Source organism: Pristis pectinata, chromosome 2, assembly GCF_009764475.1.
Source record: "Pristis pectinata isolate sPriPec2 chromosome 2, sPriPec2.1.pri, whole genome shotgun sequence".
NCBI lineage: Eukaryota > Metazoa > Chordata > Chondrichthyes > Rhinopristiformes > Pristidae > Pristis > Pristis pectinata.
Window position 1 is genome coordinate 136,755,774 of NC_067406.1, and position 19,456 is coordinate 136,775,229.

Sequence of the window (19,456 nt, forward strand, 5' to 3'; positions counted from 1 at the left end):
AATGAATAACCATTAACTTGCAGCCCCTCTCTTCCTGTTGCTGCCTGACCTACTGAGTATTATCTGTGCAGGATTTTGCTTCTGCAGAGACCATTCCCAATGTCTCGGGCAACATTTGTTCCTCCAGAAGTAACACTAAAGTAGATTATTCAGTGATCTAATTTGGTGCTTGCTAGGCATAAACTGTCTGCCACATTTGTCTGCAAAATGCAATTCCTATCCTGTGACTCACGTCCAGAGGATGTGAATGGCACTAGTTAAATTAAGTTACCTCATTGAAATGGCACTAGGGGAGATGTGATAGAGGGTTATGAGATTATGAGAGGCAAGCATTGAGCAAACAGCCGGTATCTTTTTCCCAGGGTCGAAATGTCTAATACTAGAGGGCATGCATTTAAGGTGAGAGGGGATCGAAGGAGATGTGTGGGGCAGATTTTTTTTACACAGAGAATGGTGGGTGCGTGGAATGCGCTGCCAGGGGTGGTGGTGGAGGCAGATACACAGAGGCATTTGAGAGGCTCTTAGATAGGCACATGGATGTGCAGAGAACGGAGGGATATGAACACTGCAGGCAGAAGGGATTAGTTTAGCTTGGCATTTGATTAGTTCGGTGCAACATCGTGGGCCGAAGGGCCTGTCCCTGTGCTGTACTGTTCAATGTTCTAAATACAAATCCTTTCATTCCTTACATTAAATTGTGTCAGTTGAAACTTTATGTTTCAGTACTTAGACTGGCGGAAACAAAGCAGGTATTTGTCAGGCTTCGTTGAGGGGGTGGTTGGAAAGACAATGTTAAGAAGTGAGGAAAAATCAGCTGAGAAAGGAGTGATCGAATCCAATTAGTCGATCCCCCATGGTGCTTCAGACAGTCAACCCATTTGAATTTTTCAGTTCAAGTGCCGGTAGTGGGTGGAGGTTAATCGAAATCGTGCAGGTGAAGAGGGTGGGGGGGTGGGGTTTACACGAGGCTGTCTCACACAGCAGGGTGTTCGATACTTGGCTCAATGACAGATTCTCCCTGCTTGCATGGAGAATTCATGCAAGCTCATTAAAACATGAAGAAAGACTTGCATTCATGCAGCCCTTATAACGCCTCAGGACATACCGAAGCACTTTACAGCCAATGAAGTCTTGTCATTGTTGTTGGAAATGTGGCAGTCAATTAGTACAGAGCAGGATCCCAAGTTTTCTGTGGGAAAAGTACTGCATGAATGGACTTGGGCAAAGTTTTCTGATTTTGTCTAGGTTCATATGTCCATCTTGACGCGTTGATGTAGAGAGGATCCCAGCAATGTACAGGGATGGCAATGGTGTACAGTACATAACTGGGCAGCATCTTCTGGAATGAATGCAAGGTCCTGAGAGTCCACAAGCCAATCCTGCTGAGGAGTCCTCCAATGCACCCGTGATATCTGTTCTGTGTAACAGAAGGGAGAAGTCCCAAGGAAGCTCCCAGACCATCATTGGGAACTTGACTTGGGTAAGTCCCCTTTAAGCCCCCGCTGGTGGCCCAGTACAGTAGCCAGGAGAGCTGCTGCCTCACAGTTCCAGTGACTTGGGTTCAATCCAGACCTTCAGTGCTATCTTGTGTGGTGTTTCCACATTCTCTCTGTTACCTTGTGGGTTTCCTCCGGGTACTCTAGTTTCCTCCTACATCCTAAAGACGTGTGGGTTTGTAGGTTAATTGGCCGCTGTAAATTGTCTCCAGTGAGCTGTAGAATCTGAGGGGGAGTGGTTGGGTTGAGAGGAATATGGAGAGAAAATGGAATGGGTGTAAATAGTTTCTTGATATTTGGAGGGGACTGAGTGAGCAGCCAGGTCTTCATTTCTGTACTTTATGACTTTGTAAGTTACTAATCTAATAACAGCACTCAGCCCCACGATTTGCTTCACGTCCCCAAATTCTTGCCCAATGTCCCTCCCAACCACTGATCTCCCAAAGTCCACCACTGGTCTCCTGACCTGAATCCCACACCCATGTGGCACCTGACGGCCCCGCCCTTGATCAACAGTGAGCACCCTCAGCTGGGGATCTCAGTCATCCCCTCACCCCCACTCACGTGCCTATACCCCCTCCAATCCCCCCAAGCTGACCTCGCCCACGACCTTCCCAGCTCCAGGCCTTTCTCCCCAGCAGCTTGCTGACCCTGCCCTGACCCCGGACTTAACCTGATTTCCTCGCACTCTGCGCAGTGATGGAGAAGCAGAGGCATCACCCTAGTGGAGAATGGTCAAAGTCGAGTTTATTGTCATATATATGTACAGATGCAATGAAAAGCTTACTTGTAGCAGCAGCATCAGAGAAACATAAATTATACACAATTTTTACAAAAAAGAACACAATTAGAACAAAAAAACACGAAGTCCATTTTAGTGCAAATGGTCATCGTGTTGACATTATTGCCTTGAGGCCCACACATCCATATCTCCATATTTCCTTACAACACAGAAGGCGGCCATCCAGCCCAAGACAGCTCACAGAGCAACCCCATTTCCCACTCATTTTCCCTGTAATTGATTCTCCCCACATTCCCATCAAATCTACCACCCACATACACCAAGGGCAATTTACAGCGGCCAATTAACCTACCCAGGGGGATGTCAGGGGTAAGCTTTTTACATAGAGAGTGGTGGGTGCGTGGAACACACTGCCAGCAGAGGTTGTGGGGACAGATACATTAGGGACATTTAAAAGACTCTTAGATAGGCACATGAGTGATAGGAAAATAGGGGGTTATGTGGGAGGGAAGGGTTAGATAGACCTTAGAGCAGGATAAAATGTCTGCACAACATTGTGGGCCAAAGGGCCTGTACTGTGCTGTAGTGTTCTATGTTCTAGCTCGCATGTTTTTGGAGACACAAAAAGTTCTGCAGATGCTGGAATCTGGAGCACAAAAAGCATTGGAGGAACTCAGCAGGTCAGGCAGCATCCATGGAGGGAAATAAACAGTTGACGTTTCGGGCCGAGATCCTTCATCAGGACTGGAAAGGAAGAGGGCAGAAGCCGGAATAGGAAGGTGGGGGGAGGAGGAGGAGCACACACAGGCAGGGGATAGGCGAGTCCAGGTGAGAGGGGGAAGGTAGGTGGGTGGGTGGGGGGGGGAGAGATGTGATAAACTGAGAGGTGATAGGTAGAAGAGGCAAAGGGCTGAAGAAGAAGGAATCCAGTAGGAGAGGGCAGTGGACCATGGAATAAAGGATGGGGGAGGGGAGAAGAGGAGATAGGCAGGTCATCAAGGCGCACATTTTTGGGATGTGGGAGGAAACCAGAGCACCGGGGAAAACCCACGCAGTCACAGGGAGAACGTACAGACTGCACAAAAGTAGCACCGGAGGTCAGGATTAAACCTGAGTCACTGGAGCTGTGAGGCAGCAGCTATGCCATCGTGCCGCCCAGTTGAACTTCTTTGGGGGAGGCTGATGAACAAAGCACTTGTTGACGCCCTCTGCTGCAACTGACTGAGGCATCTCCTCTTGGCACTGCCAAAACTCTGCTTTGATGATCTCAGTTGAGGGGCAGGTATCATTCGGAAAACCGAGAAGAAAACCGTTGCTGTTGTTCAGCTTGTCTCTTCCAGCACTCTGAGTGCTACACTGTCTGACCACAATCTTTCCTTGAGAGGCTGATGTTTGGGATTCATGAGTGTTTACTTTGTGGCAGTCATTTGACTCAAGGTCAGATTCCATTGCAATCAGTTAGTCATGTTACTTTAACCATGACAAACAGAGACCATTCATTCATTGTTTACGATGGACAGGATTACACTTGTAACTTTTCAAACTCACAAGTCTCTGAGGCAAGTTCTGTTTTGAGGCTTCATAAAAATCTTCCATTTTATCCATCAGTAAGTTCATCATTTGATACATTGCAGCAAACTTCATCTGCTAATACACTTTGGATATGGGATGTTTAATAGCAGAGTATAAGAGGAGTATTAATTGATGCCTGTGTAGTCAAATAGAATAAACACAGATTGTTTTCCAGGTGAAGTGCAGACTACAGTGTACAACTGACGCAGTAATTTAAAGGTCTGTTTAGGTATAAAGTTAAAAACCAGTCTGAATCTGATCTAATCACAGTTAATCGTAACCTAGAGACTTAGCATTATTTCCCATACTCCACCCAATCTGATCCAGGGGTGTTTGCAAAAAATAGTGCTGTGCTACACCTGCTCATTACCTTACAAAGTACAGGCCATCCCTGGGTTAAGAACACCTGAATGAGTTTCCATAATATTAAGTTTAAGTCCTACGTACATACCACAAAGGCGGAACTAGTTTCCACCCCCCTCCACTTTTAGTAATTGTTCCTTCTTATCAGTCTTATGTCCCATTTATTATGATACCTTGGAGGTATGGTTACCACATTGAGTGATTTTTGTGTATTTTCCAACTTATGGACAAAATCGACTTATGGACGTTTGTAAAAAAAGCAACCTGTTCATTACCTGGGAACAGCCAGTAGAAAGGGGCCACTCTGCCCATTGAGCCTGTGCTGGTTTTCAGTAGAATCTCTTCAACCTCATTCCCTGCTCCTCTGTTGCTATTAAGATGTGGAAATGCCAAGCAAGTCATACTGATCCGGATAAAGGACAGAGCCAGGCAGATGCATACGTTCGTGCATGTACATCAACTCAAACCCAGAATGTACATCTGACCCAGACCAGCACCTTTACTCAAGTTCTGTTGGGCTTGGGTTGGCCAGAATTTCCAGTGTCTTGTGGCCAAGGATAACAAGAGTCAACTGAAAGTTCTAAACAGTCCGCACATTTTATCGTCATGCTGAAGGTGCACAGAATACAGGAAGCACAGAGCACCACAAGCGGGTACCTTGACCCTGAGTTTCAGGGGAGTCCTTGGTTTTGTTAATTCAGTCAAGAATGGAATTCCCAGAGATAATCAACAGTTTTCAATCGAAGTGGTGTAAACACTCAGTAGGCCAGACAACATCAGCCAAGGCAGAAAGACATTTCAGACTGATAAGCCTTCACTGATCTGGGAAAGATTCACAGTTTTTAAACAAATGTGTGATTAACCCTTTCTTAGGTGAGTGAAACAGACCACGTGTGATATAACTAACCTCCACATGCATGGAATTTTTATCATTGTTCATAATTGAACTACAGCTGGCTTTCAGGATTTTTTTCCGATAGCAAAGAATAGATCAACAGCACAAATACCCAGTGTTTGAAAGCACAAACATCAGCTTAATTGACCCTCTGGTGACAGGTGCCTACAGATACCATCATGACTTATCTGCCAGCCCAGTCATATTGGCTGTCAACATGGGGTTGTTGCCCTGTTCTGAATGTGTAAATCCTTCACAATTGACACTGTCATTGCTGTTCGTTCTGTGATAGAGTCAGGTCATGTTCTAAGGCCATTAGCTCAACAGAAAACAAACTGCTGGAGGAACTCAGCAGGTCAAGCAGCAGCTGTGGAGGCAAAAGTATAGTCCACATGTTCTGACCCACAGAGTTCCTCCAGCAGTTTGTTTTTTTGCTCCAGATTCCAGCATCTACTATCTCTTGGGTCTCCATTAGCTCAACAATATATTTTAAGCAAGAACTCACAAAGAGGAAAAAAAGCCTTGACCTGAAGTGTCAAACAATCTGCTGGTGGAACTCAGTACGTCAAGCAGCATCTATGGGGTGAAAAGAATTGCTGATGTTTCGTGTCGAAACCCTGATGCAGGGTTTCAACCCAAAACGTTGATAATTCTTTCTCCATAGATGCTGCTCAACCCACTGAGCTCCTCCAGCAGATTGTTTGTTGCTCCAGATTCCAGCATCTGCAGTCTCTTGTGTCTCCACTAGCCTGAAGTGTGACTCTGTTGGCAGTGTTTGTTTGTCTGGCTGAGCCATTTCCTTTTACCACCATGTGAAATTGAATCTTATTCTGCATGGTAATCACTCAAGCCAGAAAGTTTAGCTTTCTTTGATCCATGGGACACGAGCGTTTATTCAATTGATTGTGAATCCAATTTGAGTAAATTGGATATTATAACTTAAATGCTAAAGGTTTCATATTATGAAAAAAAAAGTCTTGCGTTTAAACTTCTCCTTCCAGATTACTTTTAGGACATCCCAACACTTTACAACAAATGAAGTACCATGGAAGAGTAGTCTCTGTTGTAATGTAGGAAATATGGCAGCCAATTTGTGTCCAGCGGTCTCCTGTAAACAATAGTGATAATAATCAGCTAATCCATGACAAGAGAGTGTTGCTATTGGAGGTGGGTTGAGGATTAACATACTTAGAACAGGGCAACGACCCAAGTCAATAGACAATATGACAGCGTTGGAAGATGAATCATGTTGGTATCTGCTGGGGTAAACCCATCTTCAAAATAGCGTCATCAAATTTTTTGCACCTATTCAGGACTTATAATATTGTCTCACCTGAAAATTGGGGTCAGATTATGTCACTCTACAAAAAAAAAGTCCATTTTGAAAACCAAGAAACTGCAGATGCTGAATATCTGAAATAAAAATCGAAAATTCTGACTCGTCAACCGGCAACATTACACTAGAACGGTTGGCGTGATGCTATTACAGCGCCAGCGATCGGGATTCAATTCTGGCCGCTGTCTGTAAGGAGTTTGTACGTTCTCCCCGGGACTATGTGGGTTTCCTCTCTGTGCTCCGGTTTCCCCTTTCATTCCAAAGGCGGACGGGTTAGTAGGTTAACATGGGTGTAATAGGGCGGCGCGGGCTCGTTGGGGAGGAAGGGCCTGTTACTGTGCTGTATAATTAAAGTTTTAAAGTAAAATAGGAGCAAAATAGTAGGTCGCTCACCCCTTAAGCCTGCCTTACCATTCAATGATCATGGCTGATCTATGCTGGCCCCAACTCCTCTTCTGTGCCTGTTCCCATAACCCTGAATTCTTCAATCTTTCAAGTGTTTATGTATCTCTCCATCTTAAATATATTTAATGATCTGGCCTCCACCAATGGAGAACTCCAGAGATTCTCTTCCCTCTGAGAGAAGAAATTTCTACGCACCTCGGCCGTCCTATCGACGCTGCCTGCCTTGCTCAAAGCTTCTGTACTGTTTATGTGGAAATATCAAAGCTTTCAATAATCGGGCTGAGCAATTGCATTTTCACCTTATGTCACTTTTTACCCCTGGGTCCTATTTAATTACATTTAATCAGAGTACTACAGGTGTGAGTGATTATGTGCAGATATGCTCAATCGTTAATCAAATGGCAGTGCAATATTCTTATTTGAAAGAAGAAGATTGTCTTGCTTTTATTTCTTTATAGCTGTAAACATTTCACAGTTTTAGTATTGGATCCTGCAATGGTGTAAAATGTCTGGTAGGCAGAACAAAGGAAGTGTTGACAAGCTGCTTAGTATTTGTTTTACGGTCTTCTCCTTTGTCATGAAACTGAATATCACCAAGCATGGAAACCTAAGAGGGAAATGGGTCTCTTGGGGGTGGTTTCATTCAACCTCAGGGAATGTCAACTCCAAGATGTTGAGTGGGTTTCTGTTCCTACAAACAAGAAGGTACAAAGCAATTCTGTCCTTCCAAATATAATTGGCAATAACCTTTGAAAAACAGCTTTAAAATTATCTGTAAGGGGTTAGAATTTCTGCTTAGGTTGCATTTGACAATTCTACTGCATTGAAAAGTCTTCCTCATTCTAGAATATGAGTGTAGTCTCCCCAGAAACATAAAAGCAGAATGTAAAACCTTCCATAGATTTGCAAACCTGAAAAGATTAGTCAAAGATAATGTGGGTCCCTTTCAGGATGAGGCTGGAATAATCATGCTAAGGTTGGCAGAAAAATTAAGCAAATATTTCATGGAAGAATACACAGACGATCTCCCGGAAGTAATGGAAATAAAGTCAAAGTCGAGTTTATTGTCATATCACAAGTACATGTATACACAGGTGCAGTGAAAAATTTGCTGGCAGCAGCATCACAGGCACATAACATAGACAAGCAGCATTCACAAGAAAAACATCTTAAACACATTGTACACAATTTTTACAAGAAAGAACACAATTAGAACAATTGAAGTGCAAAATGGTCAAAGTATTACTATACTGAGGTAGTGATGAGGGTTGTGCAGGTTGGTTTAGGAACTGAATGGTTGAAGGGAAGTTGCTGTTCTTGAACCTGGTGGTGTGGGACTTCAGGCTTCTGTACCTCCTGCCCTATTGTAGCTGTGAGAAACTACAGGTTTAGAATGAAGGAGAAGTTAAAATAATTACCATTGGTAACAAAAAATAAGAAAAATTAACAGGCCAGAAAGCCTGTAAATCCTTGGAGCTTGATGATAAACATCTGATGATTGTGAAGGAAGTGGGCATGGAAATAATGGATGAAGGGTTGTGAGCTTCAAAAATTCCATAGGCCTTAGAATGGTTTCCATATATTGAAAGTTAGGAAATGTGACACCACTATTTAAGGAAGGAGAGAAAGCAAGGGTCTGTGGATCAATTATCTGATATCAGTGCAATGAAATGCAAGAATATATTGTGAGGGAAGTGGTAACCAGGGCATCTGGAAAATAATAAAATAAGATTGAGCAGAGTCAACATGGATTTATGACAGGACAATCATATTTGACAAATCTGAGGTTGTAACTTCAGAATATAGAAGGGTAACCCATTTAATTTGGCAGACTCACTGAAGGCCTTGGATAAGATGCCAGTGCAAGATGTTATTAGCCAATGTTCGAGTTAATAAACAAACTTGGATTGAGGAAAGCAGAGAGTACGAATTGGATGGGAGGCTGAGACCAGTGGGGAGTTTTAGGGATCAGTGCTAGGCTACAGTTCTTTGAAATCTGCATCAATGATTTGGATGCGGAGACCAAATGTAATATATCCACATTTGCTGATGCTATCAAAATGGGTGGTGTGGTCAGCTGCAGAAATGATTCATAGAGGTTTCAAGGAGATACACTAAGTGAATATATATGGACTGTTCCTTCAGGATATTTTGCTCTCCTTTCCTTAACATTGGAGGTCCTGGGTGAAATCCTGCCCATTTTTTATAGATTTGGTCATCTTGCAGGCAGCTGCATTTGTTCAAGGTGCAGCACAAGACAACAGCATGCTCACCCAACAGCTGTGCGAACATGCAATAAATTGCCCCAAACACAGTGGTGATAGCAGGTTAAAAACCATGCAAGAAAAATGTAACACAAGAATGCTGTACGTTCACATTAAACACTTGTACTGCTTTCTGTGTAGAGTGTGCACATTGTCCTGATGACCTTGTGGGTTTCTTCCAGATGTTGCAGTTTCCTCCCCCATCCCAAAGACAGGCGGCATAGGAGGTTAATTGTCCACTGTAAAATGCCCCAAGTTTTAGGTGAGTGGTAGAATCTAAGGGAGGTGATGGGTATGCGGAGAGAATAAAATGGGATCTGTATAAGATTAATGTAAGTGGTTAATGATCGGTGTAGAGTTGGTGGTTTGAAGGGCCTGTTTCCCTGTGGCCCTATGACTTTATAGATGTTTTTGTAAAACTGGCTTGTGTTTATTTGTTCTTGAGTTGCTGTTAATAGTTCAGAAATTTAACTACTGTCCTACTGTATCAACTTTAACCTCACCCAAACGTTGCTTGTAATGTTCTTCATGTAACCATTTGCTTCCTTCAACTTATTTACTTCAGTTTTCCAATTAAGATTTGAACATGTCTCCAGATTAGCAACACAGATATTAGCTCAGCAACTTAACCACTATCCAACTGTACGAACTGCAGCCTGGCCCAGACGTTACTCGTTCTATCCTCCAGTAACCACAATGCCTATGATTTTTTTTCATTTAGACCAAACTCAATTTTGATTAGCAGGCTCACTAAGTAATTTTCTAAATGCTCTCCATTTTCCAAAGTGATCTCACAACCATGATTGTGAGCCATTTAATGAGTAGTTCAGTTCCAGTGATATGATCACTGAATCATGGGTGCTTTTCTGCCTGAGTAATTGCTGAAGATTAAGTCAAGAGTAGCCAATTGCTTTGCTGCACATTTAGCAAGTCTTATGGGAGCAAACTCTGCTATTCATTGGAGAAGTATGCTTTGTTCTCTACCTTTAGCAGTTTTTGCAGTGAAGTGTTACCTAACCTGCTCATGACTAATGCAAGTAACACATAAAATGCACACAATGCACAGAAGATTAATCAACATCTGCAAATAGAAAAAAAAGTGCAATTTGGGTGTGTAACATTTCTTCAACTCTGACTAAGAAAACGCACCCAAACAAAACCACAGTGTCCTGACAGCATTTTAAATATTTCTTTCAAATTTCAGTTCTTGATCGCATAATCTTTCTTTCCCAAGAACGCAGCCTAGAATTTCAGATGTATTATGCCATCAAACTGAAGATTGATTCTTTTGTTTTCTGGAGTAGAGCTTGATTGTAGCAAGTTCTGCTAGAAAGTCAACTGGTGTTTCCAGTGGCAAGTTACCTTGCGCATCTGATACAATTTTGGTTGTAAATACACATTAATTGACATCACTCCCCATGTAATACTGCTTTTGAAACATGCATTTGCACAATTTAAGAGTGCAATGGGTTTAGAAGAAGCAAGTGTGTTGCAATTCTAAAATGTGATTATTGAGTTTCTACTTACTTATATGTAAGCAAGTCCAGGTCTTTCTGTTCTTAAAGTTACCTCAGGAGCCAGTAGTTCAACAGGTTTATCTGAAAGTTGTGTCTCTTCTTATTTTAGACCAGTGTGTTATTTTTGGTATTGGTATTGGTTTATTATTGTCACTTGTACCGAGGTACAGTGAAAAACTTGTCTTGCATACCGATTGTACAGATCAATTCATTACACAGTACAGATGCATTGAGTTTGTACAGAGTCCATTGAGGTAGTACAGGTAAAAACAATAACAGAATACAGAGTAAAGTGTCACAGCTACAAGAAATGCATCGCAGGTAGACAATAAGGTGCAAGGTCATGACAAGGTAGATTGTGAGGTCAAGAGTCCATCTCATCGTATAAGCGAACCATTCAATAGTCTTATCACAGTGGGATAGAAGCTGTCCTTGAGTCTGGTGGTACGTGCCTTCAGGCTCCTGTATCTTCTCCCTGATGGGAGAGGAGAGAAGAAAGAATGACCTGGGTGGGTGGGGTCTTTGATTATGCTGGCTGCTTCACCAAGGCAGCGAGAGGTAAAGTCAGAGTCCATGGAGGGGAGGCTGGTGTCTATGATGCGCTGGGCTGTGTCCACAACTCTCTGCAGTTTCTTACAGTCCTGGGCAGAGCAGTTGCCATACCAAGCTGTGATGCATCTAGATAGGATGCTTTCTATGGTGCATCGATAAAAGTTGGTGAGTGTCAAAGGGGACATGCCAAATTTTAGCCTCCTGAGGAAGTAGAGGGACTGGTGAGCTTTCTTGGCCATGGTGTCTTTGTGGTTGGACCAGGACGGACTATTGGTGATTTCAAACAAGTTAATAGTTTGTAAGCAGGCAGCGGAGTGGTGGGGAGGTGGGGGTTCTGATGACTGGCAGTTCGATGGAACATTTGAAGCACACTGAAGCTTTCTCATTCTGCATATTTTGCCAATTATTTGGTTGTTAACAGGACATGAGAAATGATATGTCTGCAACAGGGACTATTGTACAAGGTTTATTGAGGGTGTGGTTGCAATTAACAACACTTTTCATTTATTCAATGCCATTAATATCGAAGAATATCCTCAAATAATTCATGCTTGGGTTGTCAGAAAAAATCAACTGCCAACCCAACTCAAAGATATTTAGGGCTGTGTCCAAAATGTGATCAAAGAGCCATGCTTCAGGGAGAGACCTAAAGAGGGAGGTGAATTCAACACCAAAGTATAAACCTAGTTAACTGAAGATATGTGCACCAGTGGGGTAAAGTTCCTATCGTTATCATAACTTCCTTGCCAAGGTGAAAGAGAATTGTAAATGGCATTAGTATTAATGAGACATTCTCAAGTCAAGTCGAGTTGATTGTCATGTGCACAGTATGGTGAGGTACAGGTACAATGAAAACCTTGCTTGCAAGGGCATCACAGGCATGTAGATTCAGACAACACACAGAACATAAATTATACATAATCTATGCAAGACAGTGAAGAAAAAGACTGTGCAAAACAAGACATTCATGCAAAAAAAAGCACAATTAGAGACAAGTCAATGGTAGTGCAAGAGGTGGTCTGTAGTGTTCTGTAGTGTAGTGTAGGTCGGGTTAGAGTTAGGGTTGTGCAGGTCGGTTCAAGAACCTGATGGTTGTAGGAAAGTAGCTGTTCCTGAACCTGGTGGTGTGGGACTTCAGGCTTTTGTACCTCCTGCCTGATGGTAGCAGTGAGAAGAGGGCATGACCCGAATGGTGGGGATCCTCGATGACAGATGCCACCTTCTTGAGGCAGTGCCTCCTGTAGATGCTATCAACAATGGGGAGGGCTGTACCAGTGATGGACCAGGCTGTGTCTACAACTCTCTGCAGCCTCTTGCGTTCCTGTGCATTAGAATTGCCATCCCAGGCCGTGATGCAAGCAGTCAGGATACTCTCAACTTTCAGCAGTGCATCTGTGATCTAATCACTGTGTTAATAATTCCAGTGCCTGCTCCCTGAGCTTATTTTCATTCATTCCACGGTGCACCTTTTGAGCCAGTGACAGCATTTTTTTACCCTTAAGATAACTAGTTTGCTGAGCCGTATATAGGACCATCCACATTGCTGTGGTTGTCAGTCACACATAGGCCAGACCGGCTAAGCAGCAATAGAATTCCTCCCCTTTCTTAAATTCATGTTTGGGGATCTGGGTATTGCTGGCAAGGCCAGCATTTATCACCCATCCCCAATTGTCCTTGAGAAGATGGTGGTGAGCCACCTCCATGAACCAGTGCCGTCCTTCTGGTGAAGGTACTCCCATAGAACTCGAGGGTAAGGAGTTCCAGGATTTAGAAGCAGTGATGATGAAGAAATGATATGTGTCCAACTCAGGGTGGTGTGCAACTTGGAGGGAACCTGCATGTGATGGTGTTCCCAGGCACTTGCTGCCCTTTGGTCTTCCTGGTGTTAGAGGTTGCAGATTCGGGAAATGCTGTCAGGGTAGCCTAGGTGAATATCTGCAGTGCATTCTGTGGCTTGATGCACACTGTGCGCCGATGGTGGAAGGAATGGATGTTTCTGCTGATTGGTGGGGAGCCAATTAAATAGGTTGCTTTGTCCTGGACATGTCAAACTTCATGAAAGTTGCCAAGTGCTACACTCACCCAGGCAAGTGGAAATTATTCCATTGCAGTCTTCATTTCTGTGCCTTGTAGATGGTAGAAAGGCGTTACGGTGTCAGGATGTGAGCCACCTACCAGAGAATATCCATTTCTGACTTCCTCTTGTAGCCATGGTGGCTACAATGTGGCTGATCCAAGTGGGTTTCATTCAATGGGGAATCCCCAGGATATTGATGGTGGTGGGTGAGGAGGTTTTGATGGTAGTAATGCCATTGAATGCCAAGGATAGGTAGTTAGATTCTAACTTGTTGAAGGTGTTCATTGCCTGGCACTCCAGTGGCTCAAATGGAAGTTGCCAGTTATTGGACCATTTTTCAATGCTGATTAGATCTTGCTGGACAAAAGCATAGGCTGAGGAGTTGTGAATGGAATTGTACATTGTGTAATCATCAGCAAACATCCCCACCTTTGATCTCATCGATGGAACAGTCGAAGGTGGTTGACCGAGGACACTGCCCTGGGGAACTCCTGCAGTGATATCCTGGGGCTGTGCTGATAGAACGCTGACAACCACATTGCACCTTCTTTTGTACAGGAAATGACTCTTCTCATTGGCATTTTCCCCCTTCATGCCAATTGAATTCAGTTTTACCAGTGTACCTTGATGCCACACTTGGTCTTTACAATTGGCATTACTATTATCAAAACCTCCCACTGGAAGTCAGCTCTTGGTCCAATTGGGAGCTGAGTGGTTCTGCACATTGGTCAGTAGCTTATTAGTGAGTAACTTATTAGACAGGATGGAAGCTGGCCCTTTGGCCCAACTCGTCCATGCCGAGCATGTTGCCGACTGAAGCTAATCCCATGTGCCTGTGTTTGGCCCATATCCCTCTCAACCTTTTTTTATTCATGTACCTGTTCAAATGTCTTTTAAACATTGCAGTTGTACCTGCCTCTACCACTGGCAGCTCGTTCCAAATACCCACCACCCTCTGTGTGGAAGAAGTTGCCCCTCAGGTCCTCTTTAAATCTTTCCCCTCTCACCTAAAATCTGTGCTCTCTAGTTTTAGACTCCCTGACCCTGGGATAAAGACTGTGATCCATGCCCCTCATGATTTTATGTACCTTTATAAGGTTACCTCTCAGCCTCCAAAGCTCCGGAGGAAAATGTGCCACCCTATCCAGTCTCCCATTATAATTCAAGACCTCCAGTCCTAGTAACATCCTTGTGAATCTTTTCTGCACCCTGTCCAGCTTAATGACATCCTTCCTGTAGCTGTGCGACTAGAACTGCGTGCAATACTCCAAGTGTTGTTTCACCAACGGCTTGTGCAGTTGCAATGTGACATCCCAACTCTCGAACTCTGCCCTGGAAAGCATGCCAAATGCCTTCTTCTCCAACCTGTCTACCTGTGTGGCCACCTTCAGTGCCATGTTAGCCACTGTTGTTGATGATTGGGAGTAGACTGACTGGGTGGTAAATAGCTGGACTGGATTTGTCCTACATAAGATTTCTTTATCAGTAACATGTACATCGAAACACATAGCGAAATGCATCTTTTGCGCAGAGTGTTCTGGGGGCAGCCCGCAAGTGTCGTCACGCTTCCGGTGCCAACATAGCATGCCCACAACTTCCTAACCCATACGTCTTTGGAATGTGGGAGGAAACCGGAGCACCCGGAGGAAACCCACGTGGACACAGTGAGAACATACAAACTCCTTACAGACAGTGGCTGGAATTGAACCCGGGTCACGAGCACTGTAATAGCGTTATGCTTCCCGCTACACTACTGTGTCTGCATTTTGTGAGCTGGAAATATCTGGGCAATTTTCCACATTGTCAGGTAGATGTCAATGGGGCAATTATACCGGAACAGCTTGACTAGAGGTACAATTAATTCTGGGGCATAGACTCTCAGTAGTACAGCTGGGATGTTGTCTGGTCCTGTAGCCTTTGCTGTATCCACTGCTCTCATCTTTTCTTTGATATCATTTGGAGTGAATTGAATTGGCTGAAGACTGGCTCTTCTGATGGTGGGGATCTCAGGAGGCAACCAAGATGGATCATCTACTTGGTATTTCTGGCTGAAGGTGGTTGTGAAAGTTTCAGCCTTTGCATTCACCTGCTGGGCCTCACCATCATTGAGGATAAGGATCAAAGAACGAGATGCTGGAGGAACTCAGTGGGCCAGGCAGCATCTGTGGAGGGAAATGGACAGTCGACGTTTTGGGTTTAAGACCCTTCATGTGGACTGAAAGATAGAGGGGAGATTGCCAGTATAAAAAGGTGAAGGGAAGTAGGGTGGAGAAATTGAGGATGAGGATGTTGTTGGAACGTCCTGTTTAATCAGCTGTTTAATTGTCCCACCACCATTCATGACCAGGGTAGAACTGCAGAGGTTCAATCTGATCTGTTGGTAACAAGATAGAACATAGGACAGTACACCACCGGAACAGGCCCTTCAACCCATGCCAAATGAATTAAACAAGTAATTAAAAGCCCAACTAAACCAATCTCTTCTGCCTATACGATGTCCATATCCCTCCATTCTCTGCACATTCATGTGCCTATCTAAGAGCCTCTTAAACATTTCTATTGTATTTGCCTCCATCACCACCCCTGGCAGCACATTCCAGGCACCCACCATGCTCTGTGCAAAATAAAAACTTGCCCCGCAAATCTCCTTTGAACTTACCCCCCTCACCTTAAATGCATGCCCTCTGGTATCAGATCGTTTTTCTCTGTCTATTGCATGATGCATTTGCTCTTTAGCATACAAGTAGTTCACTCGGCTGGCACCTCACTGTTTACAGGTGTACCTGGTACTGCACCAAGGTTAATTTCCTGACAATAACAGTAGACTGATATCCTAAAGTTACAGATTGTGGTGGTGTACATTTCTGCTGCTGCTGGTGGTGCACAGTACCTCATGGATGCCCAGTTTTGAACTGCCAGAGCTGTTATGAGAATATCCCATTTAGCAGCTGTGTAGTGCTACACAACACTGTGGAGCATGCCCTCAGTTTGTCCTTGGTTCCAAGGGAGAAGATCCGAGTCTGTCCAATCATACCTTTATAGCTACAATTTTCTAATCCTGGCAACGTCCCCATAAAGGAGACACATCATAAACCTCCAGTTTCAACTTTTCCATTTTGTGGATGTTACTTGCTGGCTATCATTAATACTAACCTTTGAAAGTCCAAGTTGTATTTCTTCTCTTGTTTATCTTGGGTCAGTGGTGGTATCTAAGGTAAGAACAGGTATATTTGAGACCTATTCCAGAGATTTGAGGATGTAATCTAGATTCGAGGCAGAATTTTGACTCGAAATGTCAGCAATTCCCTTCCCTCCATAGATGCTGTTCGACCCGCTGAGTTCCTCCAGCAGATTGTCTGTTGCTCCAATATTCCCATAAACTTCCTCCATAACCTCTCCATTTGTAACCACACCTTTCTTGTAATGGGTGACCAGAACAGTGCACTGTGCTCAAGCTGTGGTCCATCTGGTGGTGATGTAAATGATCCTGAGTAAATGTTACAAAGGGAAAGGAAAGTATCCCCATTCCCTTGGTCAATATTTATTCTTTGATCAAAACAGATTATTTGATTGAAAATAAAACCAGAAAATGCTGGAAATACTCAGCAGGTCAGGTCACATCCAGGGAATAGAAAGACCTAACATTTCAAGTTGGAGACACTTCCTCAGAAGTGGGAAGGAGACAAAAGAAGCTTGATGCCTGATTCTCACAGGTTATTTGATCATTATTTTGGGACCTTGCTGCACATAAATCACTGCCATGTTATAACAGTGACTGATCTTCAATAATGGAGCTGGGAAACTGGGAAATGGATTTGGAAAACACTGTATAAATGGAAGCTTTTCTTCCATCGAAGTTGAAAATAAATTTGTTCAGAATAAAATTGACTGTCACCTCTGGGGATAAACATTGCCAAGTTTCAGAATCAGATGTAGTTTCACTAACTTAGATGACATGAAATTTGTTGTTTTGTGGCAGCAGTACAGTGCAAAGACATTTACAAAAACATAGTGCAAAAAAAAGGAATAACAAGGTAGTGTTCATGGGTTCATGGACCATTCAGAAATCTGATGGTGGAGGGGAAGAAGCTGTTCCGAAGTCATTGAGTGTGGGTCTTCAGGTTCCTGTACCTCCTCCCTGATGGTAGTAAAGAGAAGAGGGCATGTCCCAGATGGTGAGAGTTCTTCGTGATGGATGCTGCCTTCTTGAGGCACTGCCTCTTGAAGATGTCCTTGATGGTGGGGAGGGTTGTACCCGTGATGGAGCTGGCTGAGTCTACAACCCTCTCCAGCTTCGTGATTGGATTTATAGTGTGTTTTATTTATAGCATGGTTTATGCTTTTTTTTTGCAAGACCCCACATCAAACTAACTTATAAAGATGGATCCTGGCATGTACTGCTGTGTGTTTAATTCTAAGATTATTGGGCAAAGTCCATATGCTGTTCCTCTTGAGTAGCAGGCGTTCCAGTAATTAAACATATGCATGCTCACTTAAAGACTGTTCGATATTCTCCGCAGAGATTGGATAAAGGTTTTCCCCTTGGGTATGTTTCCTGTAGATTAGGTGCCTGTACAGTGCAGGCGATTAATCTGAAAAAGTTGGCAAATGTTCAGTGTTCCATTAAGGGAATTTTTTAGTGTAATTAACAGCATGTGGCCCACAATATTTACATAAACAAGATTCAAGTTAGAAGACCTTTTCTGCTGGATTGATGCTGAGTTAAGAATAATTGCACTCGACTAGCTGTACAGAGAGTAAAATATTGTTCATGCAATGCTTCCTATGTTGTGAAAAATGTTGAGAATAACCTTGGCAAAATAAAAGCTGATTTTTCAGGGGAAATTAAGTTTGTCAAATTGCTAAAATTTTAAACATTTGCAAGGTTGTTTTCAAACCTCTCCATACGCATATCACCTTCTCCAGACCTCGAACAATCTGAGATCACACTGCACTCCCCATTTCAGGCCTTTCCTTTCATCACTAATTTTCTTCATGACACCATTGGTGGATAGGGCTTCAGCTGACTGAGCCTTGTACACCAGTATTTCCTCCCTAAACTCCTTCCTCCTTGAAGTTGCTTTTAAAATCTATCTCCCTGACTAATGTTTAGGTCACCCTTCCTGATAACTACCAAACTTGGTATGATTTTTGTTTTACTGATGAAACTCTCTCAAAGCACTTAGAGATCTTTGACTGCATTAAAGAGGCTATGCAGATATGGGTTTACTTAGATCATTCTGAGCTTGCTGTTACTTTTACGTAATTGAATGGAAAATTATTTCATTATCAACAACCTGCATTTATGCCATGCTTTTGCTGTAGAGGGACTTTACAACTGGGACATTACAATTGTAAATAAGCAGAGCTGATCAAGATCTTTGTTAAGGATATGCTTTGAAAAGATCTCAAAAGGTGGGAGATAATGATAGAGGAGTGAGTGAGTTTGCAGTTGGCGATTTGGGGAAGAGGTTTGATAACTACATGCCTTGCTGAAGAAAATGTGCAGGAAACAGCAAGAAGAGACGCACTTGAGAATAATCTATTCAGGAACAGTTATTGGTGAAAGACTTCCGTGTGAAAGAAAAGTGAAAACTGCTCTTGCAAACTTGAAGTTATTGATTGGTGTAGCTTTTCATAAAGCCTGATTCATTTTGAATTAACAGAACAAATGTGTTCCGAGTTGTGCTTTCTTCCAATATATATACTTGAGTTTCAAAGCAATAAAGCAGTTGTCATTCTTTAACAATAGAAATTTGCAACCTTTCAGGCAATTTGAATGGAAAATTGCATCAAACAATTACCTCTTTTTACTGCAGTATTTTACCCTATGAATTATTGGTCATTTTTTTTCTCCCTGAAGAAGGAAGACCCAAACAGTTAGATCATTCAGGCTAAAGCTAATATTTATTTATTTATTATAGTTATATAATACACTTATTTATCATTAGTTGTACAGAAGCTTGCATAAAAGTGCTCCAAGTTGATTGCGAAAACATGAACAACATACAACCATTCCTGCAACCATCTTGCTCACTTTGTGAATACTGGAAAGAGATCACATTGCTGAGGTAGTGAGTGCTATTTTTATGTTGATGTTGAGGCTTGATGGTTGGAACGGAAAGAGTTTTATTCCATAGCTGGAGCTGACTGAACACAGAGAAAGAATTTATTATTTGCAGACCTGTTGTCCAAATATTTATACGACTCCGAAACCTTAAGGCTTCTTTCCACAGC

At 43.0% G+C, this 19,456-nt stretch overlaps 1 protein-coding gene across 3 annotated transcripts in view; it reads left to right on the forward strand.

Moving 5' to 3' along the window:
* Positions 1-19,456, forward strand: part of ccser1 (coiled-coil serine-rich protein 1) — a 1,189,492-nt gene that overhangs the window by 123,187 nt on the left and 1,046,849 nt on the right. Inside the window, exon 2 of one of the 3 annotated variants that reach the window (XM_052043581.1) lies at positions 9,256-9,335. The exons of the other annotated variants lie outside the window; for them this stretch is intronic. The gene's annotated coding sequence lies outside the window, so the exon portion shown is untranslated. The remainder of the gene's footprint in view (positions 1-9,255; positions 9,336-19,456) is intronic. 3 annotated transcript variants of the gene reach the window in all.